Raw genomic sequence first — 13155 nt, 5'->3', positions numbered from 1 at the left:
TAAGAAAGGCTAATGATAAGAATCGTTGCAGAGAGCCTGATGACAGGTTTTGTGATATGTTTCTGCTAACAGTTGAAATAAATGTGGTTTTGAGCATGGTCTCCTATGCCGCAGCCCCAGCACAGGCAGGAGCTTTCACAGTGGTTTATCAAACACAGACCAAGTGTTTGTTGAAGACACAACAATATTGATAGGGATATGTGGCAGGTGGGTAGGCAAATGGGAGCTGAAAGTTTTAAAACCCATCATGTCCCAAAATCCGAACTGTTCTTATTGTAGTCTGACAATTGAGATCACAGGATACATCCAGAGTTAAATGAATTCCAAATTCAGTGCTGAAATAGCAGAACTTTTGATGTGTCATCAGCAATGCCTAAACACACGTGTATGCAGATGTACTGTGTTATCCTGAAAGGAGAATACTCTTGAATTTAAGATGATTCTTTCAGACCTTTTCCCCTCACACCCCAAAAGATGTATAGAAAAGCTTACTAAGTAATTACTTGTAATCAGCATAGAGTATGAGAAGGGTTTTTTGCTGATGGTTTATTCAGCAATGGGAGTGATCCTCTTCAGTGTATTCAAAGAGCATCTATTACTAGTAGTGGAGATCCCCATCAGAGAAATAAATTGTGATCTTGTGGTTGGCCCAGCAGCAAGGAAGTCCCAGCTGCAGATTCTTGAGATGTAGGGAACAGGTCTTCTAAAGATCATATGGAAGCTTTTCTCAGATCAGCTCTAGTCAAGGGCTCAAGCTCTAGTCCCCATGGGGAAGCCAAAGCCCAGCACAACACGTTTTGTCAGAGAACTGGGTAAATGCAGAGGTTGTGGCAGAGGAATTGCTGCTTTGCATGCTGTGGTTGGTGAATGTGAGGGTGGCTTGTTTGGAGTTTGAACAAATTGATATTAGTGAAGACACTAAAAGTGAGGCAGTAGCTGAAGACAGTGAAAAGCAAGAGTGAGGGTGATGTGAGGTGTAAAACCCAGAAAGCAGTAAAAATAAAGCATGAGAGGAAACTAACTTCAGGCAATTGTTAGCAAAAAGCATGGCTCTGTATATTCAGTAATAAAAATTTCTTATATGCAGTGGTTTGGGGAGGGAGGGGAGAACCATTTACTGTTCCAGGTTGTTTTGCTTTTGGGTTAAATCTATGAGTTCAGCTTACTGTTACTGTTAGGGCTAACACTCATGCAGGTTATTCTGCAGGTCTAGAAGGCCAGTGGCTGAGACCTTACATTGCAGTATTAAGAAAAGTTCCTTGGGCTGTCCATTGCTGGCCCCAGTGCTGCATTTAAAGCTCCAACTGCAGCCTCCTGCTGTCTCACAGCCACAGGTAGATCAGGGAGCAGAGATGGCCTCACCCCAGGGACGTGTGGAGTCTGCAGTGCCCCTGCAGGCTGTGCCCTCTCTGTGCTCTCTCCCTTTCACACAGCTAGGCTGCAGAGAGTGGGATGGATTCTCATGCTACCAGCCCTTTTATCTTGTGGTCACTGAGGCTGAAAGCAGAGAGCAGAGATAGAACAAATAGCGGGAGTGAAAGTAATGATGGGGCTGTTAGAAGGGAGGCTGGGCTGGTGCTTCATGAAGTAGAGCATCACTGTGTTAGGAGGTTTCCTGGGCCTGACATGTCTGCACCCGAGACTGACAGGGGCCCTGATCCCGGCAGAGCTGCTGTGCTTGAGCTCTAGAGCAAAATGGCATGATGCTGTCAGTATATGCAGATGTTAATTTCTTGTTCTTGTAGCATCACAAGCCCTGTCCATTCTTCACATGTTTATCCATAGAGTGGCCCTGGGGGTACAACTGTGCTGAGCTAATTTTGTGGGAACCCTTAAAAATTTCTTGCTAAGTGTAATGGCTGAGGTCCCACATTTTCTCTTTACAGCACATGGCCATCTCCCTGTTTATTTCCCCATCCACTGCCTCATCCTTACCCTTGTGCATCTCCAGGAGCTGCAGAGCAGCAGCAGCTCACCAGCACACTCTGGGTAAATACAGTGTGACACCTGCCCACTGTTACTGAGCACTTTTATTTGCAGCATCTCATTGCTTTTAACATTTTCATTAAGTACCTTTAATTTTTTTTTTTTTTAATGCTGCCACACAAAATTTTAAGTAGTGTGACATCAACATCTGCAGTTAAGAAATTCATTGTGCTGGAAGTGAGACAAGGCACAGGTCATGGTGACAGAGCAGCTGGAAAGATCAAGTTCAGCTTACTGCTACTGGGAGACTGTAAAGTTGCACATATTTACAATTATTTTCTATAAGCATTTGAAAATATTTAAAAGAATGGGGTTTAAGTGCCATTTTAAGACAGAGAAGTTTTATTATGATTTTTCTGCATGTGTTGAGGCATTTGTCCAGAGCTTTACACTAGGTTACAAGAAAAGGATGCAGCAGCAGTGACTACTCTCCTGCCCTTTGGTTGCTTGAGACTGAAAATGTGACTGAAATTTCCTTTCTTCTTTAAGCACGTAACAGAGAGCAACGAGTATCCAGCCCAAGTCCAGCCGCGTGGTTACAGCTTCAGTCAGTAGAGGGAGTATGGACACTTGGGTTAAAGCCACACAGGTCACCCATGGCATGCAAGGGAATTGACTTTCTCCTAGAATTCCTCTTTTGTCTGCAAAACCAGGTAAATTCTCTACACATACATTTTTCCTACATGCCAAAATGCAGCTGTTGGCTCCTAATGTGGTTGATGAAGCTGAAGGTATAGGAGAGGGGAATGATCTTTTGTGCTTGCCATGTCAAGCCCCTTTGTTCTTGTGCAGCCTCACTGGGAGCACTTGTCTGTTTGCACCTGCAGCTGGGCTGGTATGGAGCATCACCTTTTCTCCTCTGTGTCATGATCACTATTAGTGACTGTAGCAGGGTTCTGTTTGCCTCCAGGCAGGTCACAGCCTTCATATTTTCATTGAGGAAGTGACTCTGTGTATGACTTATTGCCAAACATAGATGTTGCAAAGGGCATCCTGCAGAGCAAGTGCTTGCTGGGGCTCCCTTGTGTAAGGGGAAGGATCTTAATGAAGAAGAAGGAAGCTCTGTGAGCTTTCTGCTTGAAGACGCACCCCCAAGCTGGTGCAGAACCAGAGGAGTGATCTGGGGGCTCTGATGAATGGTACAATCCAAGAGTTTGAAATGGAGGTAGACAATCTGGGTTCATCCATTCTTTTACCAGTTTGCCACTCTCTTTGTGTTTTCAGATGTAACACTTGGTCTGTTTTCCATAAAAATGGGAATGTGGACTGGACTTGATTTACGTTTATCAGAAACTTCAAAAGAAATGTGCCACAAGTTTGATATAAAGTGGATTGTACTTTTTAGTGTTACAGTATTGCTTGACTTTTGGTTTGACACCATGTAGCCACAGTACAGCACAATACTGCCAGAGTGTACAATTCCAGCATTTGTACTTTCTTGTGCTCATTCCTGCATTAGCAGTCTGGGAACATTCTTCACTGACTGCCCCTAATTAGTACTGCATGGCATTATGCAACCCATTTCTGCTGTATCTAGTCTCTTAAATGCTGGGCAAAACTTGATCAGAAACCTTGTTTGGCTGAATGCAGCAGAATAAATCCTAACATTCCTCTGCATTCATTCTGTACATGCCACGGAGGGAAATGCAACAGTGTTGTTGTTTATCAACAGTCCAGGATTTAACAGGCTGTGGAACTCTGGATTCACTCAAGTCTGCAGAGCATGGATATAGGAATATCAGAAGGAAGAGCTGCTGTATTCCAAGTCATCAAGTTCCTAAAACATAAAGGACAAATCTACCAAAAGGTTAAGGTAAGGGTCGAGTCTGGGTTGATTTAAAGTGCTCGTGATAGAAAATGTGAGAAAAATCTAACAAAAATCAAAAAGGAGTTATCTTCAGATCTCTGTGTGCACAGGTGATTTTTTTACTCTAAATGTTTGGTGTGGTTTTGCCTAGACAAGGAATTAAAACCAGGATTTGTACTCTTAAGGTTTGATTTAGTACCTGCATATCAGTTTGGGATTGAAATGATGACTTGTTCTAGTAAGTCTAGAGCCAAATACCAAAATATGCAGTCGATTGTCTGAGACGAAAATGATTTGTGAACCTTTCTTTAGCCTGGGAGGATATGAAAGGACACAGTTCTGTGTTGCTGGATGAAGATGTATTGTGGCTTATGGGGTTAAAGTCCAGCAAAACCCAGGTGCTGCATGAGCTGGCACACACAGGTAGAGTTGGCCTGAGGGCTCCAGGCAGCCTCTTTCAAAGGAGCTGTGACAGGACATTTCTGTGCAGGTAAGCCTTTGTTTATCAGCCTTGCAATCCAGTCTCTCCTACACCTGGGCTAACTCCCTAAATTTAAGGCTGCTTCCCTAAATTAAACCTTAATTAGGTTCATTATATCCTTCAGTTTAAGTCATTTGTTGTTTATTATTTCCAGTTATCACAGAAGTCTGAGAAATAGGGGAGAGGAGAAAAAAAGTTTCTCTTTCTTGCATTAGTCACCTTGGCTGTGCCACTTCCAAGTGAAAAAATCCTCTCAGAGCATGCCTAACAGAGTAAGTGGGACTCATCTGCAGGTTTGAACACATGTTGGATAACCTCATGGTGTTTAGTCACTTCCCTGAAAATGCCTGATTTCCCCACAGCCTGGTTGCTCTTTCTGCTGACCTACTTTAGAGATGGTTTTCTCTAAAACATAAACACAACAGGAAAGGGCACTAAATTCCAATACTGGGAGAGCTCCACTGAAGCAGCAGAGTCATTTGTCACTTCACTGTTGCATTTAACCCCTGTATAAGAACCCAATGAGAGAGGTTGCCTATCTAGTATCAGTAAATCTTGCTTTAATGGTAATAGAGTTAACCTGGTCAATTAAACATTAGCGCTTATATCTCTTCTTTTGTGTTTTTAAACTTGTACTTCCTCAAAGCAACTTTAACTGTAGCAGGAGGGGAAGTCCTTGTATGAATCTCCTTTATTCCACACACCCAGAGAACCTCAGAATGTTTGGGTTTCATAGCAGATGCACTGATGTCCTTGGTTGTTTGCAGAGCTTTGATGCTGCAAGTCACAGGGTAAAAAAAAAAAAGATTCTGTTGAAGTTAGCTTGGAGAAGTCTGAAACCATTTTTTTACATATGGATCTTTGATTTAATTTAAGGGTGGTTTTTTAGGGTTTTTTTGTTGTTTTTAAAATTTCTATCTGCAACAGTAAGCTTAGGTGATGCTTGCACTGATAGAGAATTATTTCTTCTTCCTCTAACCCCCATACCATAAAGAACACTTTAAATATAATTTTTTTTTATCTAATCACACCACGTGTCATTATTAATCCATATATTTTACTGCTACCCAGGAAAGCCTTGCATATAAAATGTTGACATTATTAAATTAATTTTGGCTGCTGCATCCAAGGGTGCATTTTTCTCCCTCTCCTCATGTATGTGGGTTTTTATTGTTTTGGTTTTTCCCTTTTGTTTCATTCTTACTGCTCTGCTATGGCTTGTTTCTCATTTGCTCAGCCCTATAGGGGAGGTATTCTGAGGGCTAAAATTCGTTAGGCAGTAATTAAAGCAATGAAGGAGGATTATTAATGTAAAATACTACATTTCTTCTGTAGTTTTCAAGATACAACTCTTCTGCATGTGTGATCTTTTAGGAAGTCTGTCAGAAAGTAACAGGTAGCATCTTTGTTTCCCTTAAGATTCCAGAATTCACAAGAAGCTCAGGCTTCTCAGAAAGTTCTTGTTACTGTCCTGTGTAACAAGGACAGTAATTAAAAGTTATTAAAGTTCAGAACCAGTCAGTGCTGATGGAAAGGCTCCTGAGGGGAGGCACAGCCAGTGCTGGGTGTTGGGTTTGAGCTGTAGGGACTGATGGTTTTCCTCTGCATGCAGCTAGTGATGACAAATGACATCTGCACCTTCACATCATCTTCTCAGGAAGGCAAAGGATTGCAGAGGACTGTTTTCTTTACTGATAATAAGGGTGGTCTGTAACTGAGGGCACAAGGAAATGGAAGAGGGCTGTCTGTCTACCTGGGAAGAGATCTCTTTTCCCATGAAGGTGCTTCTTCTGGGCTCAGGTGTGGTCCTACTCTGAAGGCACTTGCAAAATAATCTTTAGAGTGATGTAATTTTGGGACATGAATGGACTGTGGCAACCTGGCAAGAGGAATTACCCAGAGAACTCAAAGCAAGAGCTTGTGCAAGTTGCTGGGGTAAATATTAAGCTCTCTCAACTAAACCTTGGAGGGATCCCATCCTGTAATGCATCTGTGCTGACTGCACATCTTGGATTCCCCCTCTTAGGCAGAGATTCCCTGCAGGATCTGAGTTTGTTCCCTCCTGGGTCACCACATTCTGGATGCAGTTTGCCCTTTGTGATCCTCCTTCCTACCCTGGCAGGAAGGCTGGAAGGAAAGCAGATTTCATGCTTCCATCCTGCACCCCTGCCCCTCCTTCTTGATGTCCTGGACACTTGCCAGCCTGTGACCAACTGTCCCCAAGAAATATTTGCTTCCTGTTTTTCTTGCCAGACCTCCAGAGGCCTCGTTCTTCATGAATAAAATATGAGCTGTTCTGGAGCCCTGAAGGGAGGAAACCACTGCCAGTGCTTTTTATTGCTGTGGTTGCTGATGCCTCTGGCCTCACTGACAAGAGCAGAGGAGAGAGGAAAGGGCTCGAGGGTTTAGTCCAGTGACTTTGCAGTGTGAGCTGTGCTGTCTGGAGCCAATACTGAGGAACAGCTGACTTTGTAATAATTTATTTCAAGCAATTTGTAACTAAGGAATTAAAACATTTCAGTTTGAACTGAGATTTTTGATTATCATTCTCTCAGAACATGGCTAATGCTTGGTTTTCAGTCTCTTCCCCCCACCTTTTTTTTTTTTTTACTATTTTATTATTTGTCCAGATGAATGTAGAATTGTACGATCTCTTGTCATAGCTGAATCACACCTTGATTTTTCTATCAGTTTCAAGAGTTTATCAAGATACTTTTGCATTAGCTTAACTTTTCTTGCAGCTCTTCTTGTCTTGGCACTTTGTTCAAATTTAATAGACAGGATATGCAAACAATATTAAATAATAGGGTTTACCCTGTTGGTTACTGTGCTTGAGCTCCTACTTTGAAGACTTAATGGATGAAGTGAAGGGCTGTATAAACTGTGCTCTAAGTCCTCTATGACTATACTGTTCTTCAGAGACATCCCTTTTTGTCTGATCAATGAATTCCTATTTTAAACCCTCCTGAAATGCCATGACATGAGGTGATAAAGGTGCTGAAAGGTCACAAAATGTTACATATTCTCATTAGAGTGAATGTGAGCTGGGCTTGAGCTGCTGCTTTCTCTGCCTTCCAGGGATTCATCTCTTGTTGATGGGTGATACAGCAACACAGATGCGACCTGGGCTGAGTTCCTTCACTGTAGGAGACTTGTTGGAGTGGAATGGAGAAATGCAGAGCTGCAAACACAATCTTTGTTGTAAATGCATCTATAGCAGCTTTAAAAATGGGATTGATTGGACAGATTATCAGCCAGAAGCTTCACTGGGCTTAACTGTGAGTGGATGGTTTGACCTAATACAACCAGAATACAGCAAAGTGCCCCTCATGAACTTCCCTTGTCTCAGTGCATTGTAATAATCACAACTGTGCTTAGTAAACCTCAACTCAGAATGGAAATATTATTACTTCTAGGAAATAACCTCAGGATACAGTACTACAGCATGTTGTGTGCACACGTGCACACCAAGTGAAAGGTGTACAGAGGAACCTCATGCTCCTCACCTGGTCTAGATTGTAGGTTATAAATCAGTTTATTACAAATGGAAATGAATGATTGAAAATATAGCTGCCAGAAGTAGACTTTATTTCCCCAGTACATCATTCAGTGTAAGCAAGGTATTTGGCTTCTTTATGCAGCTGGAAAATGGGGTAGAAGTAGAGTATAATTAGAAAATCCTATGCTACAGCAAAGTGAATCTTCCTTGAAGAAATGAAGGATTTAAAAACTAAAAGCTTATGCTGTCTCTTAATGACATCCCACTGCACCTAAAAAATACAACACTGGGAAAGGCTTGATCCTGATTAGGGAACTGTGCACCTGCAAGCCACAGCACAGCACACTTGCTGTGGAGCTGACTTCCATGGTGCGATTAATGTGATTGATTTCCTGGAGATAGCTCCTGTAGGTGGAATTAAACCTGCCCTTATGACTTTTGCTAAATTTGGGCTGTGATTCCTTGTTGAACTCAGCAGGCTGGGAGCACAATGTGGGTGCTTGGATGAAGTTTCATGGCAATAGGTGACAAAATCATCTCTCTCCCTGAGACATGCCCACAGCCAGCTATGGGATGTAGGTTGTGAAGCTGGGAAATGATTGCAAACTGCTGCTGCAGAGACCAGGGACTTCCAGGAGTGCTGGGTGGTAGCATGTCCTTGCTGAGGCCTTGGCTTTTGCAGTCTCCAGGCACATTTTCTGTGGAAACAAATGGCAGAATTGTTGTGGGACAGGTCTTGTTTTGTGTTGGGACCTGCCTCCTGCAAACCCACACTGGTACAGAAGAAGTATTTCACTCTTTAATCTGCTTCTGGGATATAGGCTTACAAGATTTTTCATATACTTGACACCTCTCAAAACAGCACAGTCCCAAGGCAGCAATCATGGAGTGAATCCAACAAGGTTCTACTTTCTTTTCATCTGCTGCCCAGACTGACCTTCTTATGTACTCCTAGATCTACCAGGGACACAAACTGGTCTTTAAATATAGCAATATGGTTGATTTGCAATGTGAGGATAGGGAGAGTGAAACTGCTGTGCAAGTTTGAAGTGCTATTTACAGGGGTCATCTCTAATATCCTCTTTATGTTCCATGGAGACAACTTCAAGGCTTCAGTTACCTCAGTCCTGTGAAGAAAGATCTGCACGAGCTGGGTATTCTAAGTGGGGAAGTTGTTAGACTTCAACTCCTTGACTATTGGGACCTGAAAGTCACAGCAGTATGTCATTTGCAAGGCAATTTTCTCTGGAAGTGCAATATGGCTTTGCTTTATGACCTTGATGTCACAAAGTATTGATAATCTCTTAAATATACCCCACTTGCAAACAAACAAACAAAAAAACCCCAACAAACCAACAAGGTACAATTGGTTTTTTGGGTTGGTATTTATAGTCTGCTTAAAAATCACAGCTTGTGGTGTGAAACACAGGTGTGACTGCAGTGGGTTTCTCTGCCAAGCTTGCCTGGATAACAACAAATAAATGAATTTCAGTCTGTTGGGAGGACAGCTGTTTCCATGACATTTTAAGCCCAGTTTGTATCTTCATCTGTTTTCTTAGCATGCTAAATGGCCATTACATGGCTTAATTCATATTTGTATTTCATATTAAAAAAAAAGAGGTTCTATTTCTTATTTCCTTTCTTCAATAAACATCTCAGGTAGTAACCTGCTATTTCTGTTGTTACCACAAACATTCTTGGAAGTATTGCAAAGGATGTGAAATGAAAGGTACAGGTGAATTACTGACTGGACCAGATGCCTGTTCAGGCAAACACCCCCTTTGAGAAGCTCACTGTTACCACAGGCTCAAAGGAAAGAGAAACAAACCTTAAGTGTGATACACAACAATCACAGAATCTGGTCAGAGAAGTTTACTTCTTTTCAAGAGTTGAGTTGTCTCATACTTTAAAATTCTAATTAGAATTAACATTGTTACTGCTGCAATACAACTATGTTAATTACCTTTAATATATTCTGACATTGGATTCCTCAGGATAATTTACCGTAATTGCATTTTCCCACTTGTTAGCTTTATATTTGGGTTTTTTCACTTATTAACTTAGTATTGTTGTATATTATATTGAGCTTGTCTGTCAGTACGTAGGATTAATAGCATTAGCTATTTTAATGTGTGCCTTCCATATTCATTCTGATGAGTTCAAAGCACTTTACAGATCAGGTCAGTGTCATTGTTTCTCTTTTGCTGTTGTGAAAGCAGTTGTTGAGATGGAGGGAGTTTCCCTTTTACACCAGCAGTAAAACCAAAAAATGGATTAGGATCCAATTCTCATGTGTTGCTGTACAGTGCTCTATGGAACACCACACTGGGTGCATTTTCACAGTGATTCTTTCTTACTAGAACATATGTAGTTTATGTAGTGCAATTAATACAACTAAATTGACAGGAAAGTGAAGAAGTGTGTGCAAGTTCCTGGATCTGGGTTATATCATGGCATTTGACAGCCAAAATCCACGTTATAAAGGATTTTCTGTAATAAACATTCTAAAATGAAAATGAACACCTGGCAAAGGATCAAGATTTCTCAACCTTTCTACATCTGGGATTTCTGGGAGTCAAGGCCGTGCTTTGCTCCTGGCAATCACTCAGTAATTTCCAGCTGGTGAGTGAGGTCATTTGGGGCATCTTGCTACTCTCCTGTCACAGGACATAATATTTCTGCATAAAGAAATAACCTCCTTTTTATAAACCTTTCCTTTAAACCTGTTACCCTCTTACTGAGAACTGACAGCAGGGATCAGTGGATGGTTCTCCAATGCTCTCCTGGTGACAGGATTACAGCCCATTCCATCAGTACTGAAACATCATGTGCTGAGGGTTTGGGCTGTCTATTTATTTGGCCCATTGCTGTGGTATTTAAATTAGGTCAGACGTGGTCTTTGGTTGAAACCTCTCCTTAATTCAAAGTATACCTTTTTTGGCAGAAAGCAGAGGGCAGTGAGTTGTACTGTTAACAGCTTCCTACCTTTTCCAGACTCCTTCTGCTTTACACAGGAAAACTGCTACTATTCCATACCTCACATACAGCTCTGGCAGAGCTCATTATTGTGAGAGTTACATCACACCCACTACACAAACCCGTTTGGGACAAAGTAGCTGCTTTAGTGACTGGAAATCAGTGGACTGTAGGTGATCCTGCGTGGGACTGTGGGCCTTTATGCTCCAATTTTTCTCATCTGCAACTTGTTACAAAGATGGTTTCTTGTGTGCCTTGGGATCTTCTGAAAAAGCATTCCCTATGTTAAATTACAGTGTCAGAGCCTTTTTAAGGATAGTTTTGCTTTTCTGGAGAATTAAAGGCTGAGAAACTGAACTGGATGTTTCAGTGGTCAGTGCCCACAGCCACAGCAGCAATCCAAACCACATCCAGGCACTGCCTGCTGAAGACATTTTAAAAGCCAGGCTTTTCTCTAAAGCGTCAAAGTTGAAGCCTCATTTCCCTCCCCTTCCCCATTAAACACATCTTTGGTTGTAGGTACTGAAATCTTTTTTGATGTCTTGGACAGAGATAGGAAACTTCTTGATCCTGGGTCCTGTCCCTCAGCTTTGATCTTCTAACATGCTCCAGTTCATGAAAAGAAAACAGCATTCTCCTGCCTCTCACAGTACATTCTGTAGCTCTGGTAGAAAACATCTGGTGCTTCTTTTTGGGTCTAAAACAGCCTTTGTGGCAAGGCCCAAACAACAGGGAAATAAATAGGTTTTTTCTTTTTTTCTCACAAAGTACAGGCTGGCTCCAATTTGTTACAGAATTTGTTTGACGAGGTCAGAGAACACCATAAATCTTGACACCCCTGGTGACAAAAAGAAGAGGTATATAGAGGGGAATAATTTTTTGACATCCAATGAAAAATATTGATCCAGAAGGAATTTTGATTTGCAATGCACAGAGACTGCTTGGAGAGTTTGCAGGCATGCCCATGATGCTTTGACAACTGGAAAAATGCAGATCCCATTATGGGGGATCTCTGTCTCCCTGCTTTTTGGAGGACACATGGAACTATAGAGAGAATTACCAGAGGCTTTATAAAACAGGCTATGCTTCACCTAATCAATAGAGTGTAGGACACCACACTAGGAGCCCCCAGGCTGGCTTTTTTCTCTGGATTGAATGTGTATAAAGAGAAGTTCATGAACTGAATGAAGAACATGATAATACCCAGGGTCTGGTTACCTGGATTCTGTGTGTTACAGCGGCCTTTGGACAATAAATTTATCCCTCTCAAATTTGATCCCAAGTCTACAAAATAAGGTGGTTTTTGCTCTCCCTTTAAGTCAGGAGGCTTACAAGTCTCTTTTATCTCTATGCCAGCCTGAGCAACTGCAACTGGCAATTGCCCTGATCTTTGAGAATGAACTAAGTAAAGGACAGTCTGCTCTTCAGTCTTGATTTAGACAAGCAACAAGGTTTAAGGCAATAACAGGGAAAATAAATACGTGGTACTGTGCTGGAATGGTTTGTTCACTACTTAACCTCTGGGGTTTTTTTGCTGTGTTGTTCCCTGCCACCCATGAATAAGATGTTATGCTCATTACTGCCAGATCTCCTTTCAGTCTCTCCATGCTCTGATCCTCCTGTATTACTATTTTTCAGTCATGCTTAGTTGTAGATGCTTGACTCTGAAATGCAGATGTCGACCAACATATTTCTGTTTCAGCTGAATGAACAGATATGTTCACAGATATTCTTATTATTTCTTCTCTCTATGATTCATTTATTTCATCTGTAAAGAGGAGCTTCATCTTCAGACAAAAGACTGACGATAGTCTACTGACTATAAAAGAGCTATTCCAAGTTCTCCACTGCCAGTGTGAACTTGCATAGGGCATTTGGACAAACATGGTATCAGAGGACAGAATTTCAGAAGGCCTCCACTTAATGGATGCTGAATTTCTCTGAACAACCACTTGCCTTTGGGCTCATGGGCAGGAAACAGCCTTTGTGATGAAAATGGCATGATTTCTTCAGTTGTGCAGCGTGATCCATCTTACTGTTTTGTATTTGTGTGAGTGCTGTCCCACATTCCTTGGAATCATTGCTACTGCAGCAAGGTAGTTTACTTCTAAAATGTAGAACAACAGGAACTAGACTGTGCTAATGACTAAATTATACTGATGGTTGGAGTTTAAGTAAGAACTAATGCACTAATTTCAGTATAGGAAATATACTAAAAAAACAGTAAGAGCTCCTCTTGATCTTCATAATTAATGAGAACTGCCATGATCCTTCAACATATTTCTACCCACACTTCCTTTTATGTTAAGAAATATGCAGGAACTCACAGAAGTCAGCTGGTAGAAAGCCTTTCACAAAGCACTTTCCAGCACACTGCACAAGCCACGTGTGCTCCCTTAAAGGGTC

The 13155-nt window shown here is 41.6% G+C and overlaps 1 protein-coding gene across 1 annotated transcript in view; it reads left to right on the top strand.

The window, feature by feature from the left end:
• The first annotated feature begins 3585 nt into the window (after nucleotides 1-3585).
• The window catches only part of CLIP2 (CAP-Gly domain containing linker protein 2), a 90206-nt gene continuing 80636 nt past the window's right edge, over nucleotides 3586-13155 (top strand). Inside the window, exon 1 of the mRNA XM_066201668.1 lies at nucleotides 3586-3799. The gene's annotated coding sequence lies outside the window, so the exon portion shown is untranslated. The remainder of the gene's footprint in view (nucleotides 3800-13155) is intronic.

This window comes from Chamaea fasciata, unplaced genomic scaffold (genome assembly GCF_029207755.1).
Source record: "Chamaea fasciata isolate MVZ Bird 193981 ecotype frontalis unplaced genomic scaffold, bChaFas1.0.hap1 SCAF_21, whole genome shotgun sequence".
Classification (NCBI taxonomy): domain Eukaryota; kingdom Metazoa; phylum Chordata; class Aves; order Passeriformes; family Sylviidae; genus Chamaea; species Chamaea fasciata.
The sequence above is the reverse complement of the archived record's forward strand: the minus strand, read 5'-3'. Positions and strand labels throughout refer to the sequence as shown.